The sequence below is a fragment of the Physella acuta genome, unplaced genomic scaffold, assembly GCF_028476545.2.
Source record: "Physella acuta isolate Inbredline_101_S28 unplaced genomic scaffold, ASM2847654v3 ptg002799l, whole genome shotgun sequence".
In the NCBI taxonomy this organism is placed as follows: Eukaryota; Metazoa; Mollusca; class Gastropoda; family Physidae; genus Physella; species Physella acuta.
Window position 1 is genome coordinate 7,501 of NW_026734209.1, and position 2,500 is coordinate 10,000.

The window sequence follows — 2,500 nt, forward strand, 5'->3', positions numbered from 1 at the left end:
AAACACGATAGACTTAAATCTAGAGTTAAGGAATAAAACCGACCCGCGAACCAGCTACTAAATGGTTCGATAAGACTTATCTCAAATACAATCGTTTTCTATCAGTGTTATGCCTTCAATCGATACTTTTTGATGAAATAAATACTTAAATGATTTAATGAATGCATATATACATGTAATTAATGAGTGAAAGTATGTATAAAGTATTAGATAAATTAATAATAAACCGACCCAGCTACTAAATGGTTCGATAAGACTTATCTCAAATACAATCGTTTTCTGTAATTGTTATGCCTTAAATTGATAATTTTTAGTTAAACAAATACTTAACTAATGAAATAAATACATAGATAAATGTATTTAATGAATTAAAGTATGTATAAAGTATTATATAAATTAATAATAAACCGAATCCGACCAAATTTAAATCTAAAACCACGATCGGCGGCGTAATGAAGTGTATCGTAAACCCGTTTTTTTTATAATTTAAAATGTAATGACAGAACTCCCAAAACAACAATACACATACATATTAGTACTATGGTGAATTGTAGTTGTATTAGGACCGTAATTATAGTTAATTAAGGAACCATTCATTGTCTTCGCTCTGTTATGTACGTCGTCGTTTAATCGACACGGCATATTTGGCTTGAATCTAGAAAAATTCAAACTCTAACCCTAAGGTAGACAGGCAGGGTAAATAAATGTGGGTGATCTCTCATAAAATTGTCTTCTAGGAATTATTTTTATATAGACTATCTTTTCTGTAGAGTTTAAGTGGACAAGCGCGGACGAAATAGAGCGCAAAATTTAAAATGAATTAAAAATTTTCATCAGACCGGAAGTAGGCATAACCTAGGCGCCATGTTTCCGTCGTACAAGTTTTCACCGTTGCAGTCACCGTTTCAATCGCTCTTCGTGTGGACGTGTATTATTTCTAGTCATGTGTTGTGTAGATGATTCGCTTAAGGTAGGTGTTCGGACTTATTTCTTTAATATTAATTAAACCGTATTTGCCTTGTCGGCCTTAAAATAAAGCTATTTTTTTTTCATCGCAATCGAAGTGTTAGATCTAGAATCTAGTTCCCGCCTCCGCTTCGCTAATTCGACTTAATGTAACTATGACACAACTATTAAATCTAGAGTCTCTATTTTAATTAAATAATTAGGAATTCTATCTCTAGATGATATCTAATCTATTCCCACACGTGTGTGCAAGTAGGATTTAACGTCAGAACAGGTGTGGTGGTCTAGGCGTCGCTATTTTTGACGGTAGGAATTTTTTTTTTAAATTCGTAAAATTTTATATAGACTTTATATAGCAATTTACTAAGACCGACCCTAACGCCCAGTAAATATTTAATTACCACATTGTTATGGACACGGTGTATTAGGTAGGGCCGAGGGCTATCCATAGGTACCAATTTTTAAATTTTGTGACAATTAGGAGCCGAGTTATAAAATAAATTTAAAATACTGGTTCTGGTCTTAGACTTTATATAGCAATTTACTAAGACCGACCTTAATACCCATTAATTATTTAATTAGCGCATAGTTATGGACATCCTGTATTAGGTTGGGCCCAGGGCTATCCGTAGGTACCAAGTTTATAATTTTGTGACGATTATTAGTCGAGTTATAAAATAAATAAAAAAAACTGGTTCTGGTTTGCACTACATTTCTTTCTTCTTTAACGGCGGACTCCCGGTCCAGCCCCATGGGTTACCCGTGAGCCGGGGCCTCGTTAGCCTGGACGGCTCCGATGTGACCGCGGATTGTTGTGGCCCGCCTCAGCCCGAGTCGAGATCACCCTTCCGATCGAAGGTGGACGCCATAGGGCGCCCGGGATAGCCCGGGGCGCTGTTCGTCACCCGAGCGCAGGGGCGCCGGGAGACGCCCCCGGTGAAGTTTGGCGGGTGATTCTGGTAGAGCTCCCCACCCCGATCGCAGGACACCCCTCGCCGCCCGCCCAGGTGTCGAGGTGGCCGCGGGGGAACTCGGGGCGTTTTGGCTCCCCCTTGTGCCGGAGCGGCGCCCTCGGTCCCAGAACGCCCCTGGCGGGTGATTCGCATGCCCCCTGGGGTGGGGAACGCGGGTGGGTGGTCGTAAAGCGTGTAACCGCAGTGGGGGCGGCCCCTTAGTCGGGGGCGCCAAAGTTGGCACCCCACCTGGGGCGCCCCCCGGAAGTGTGGCGCCCGCGCGAGTGAGCCCCGTAGATGCGCCCCGACACCCCCGCGCCGCCCCCCGGGTCGCGGCACCCCCGGCGCCCTCCGTGCGGGCTCCCCTCATGGGGCGGCACCCCGGTCCTCCCCGAGACTATGTACCCGATTTTTCGGTTTAACACTAGAGGTATGGGCAGAAATACGGCGGTTAAAACGGTCTGTATCTACTATTGTGGAGGTGAGTGTCGGTGAAGCCTCTATGTGACGCTAGGATCCGCGCTCCCTCGCAGCCAGCGACATGTGCCCGATCTGACCGTGCGTGGCTCAGTCTCCCGACT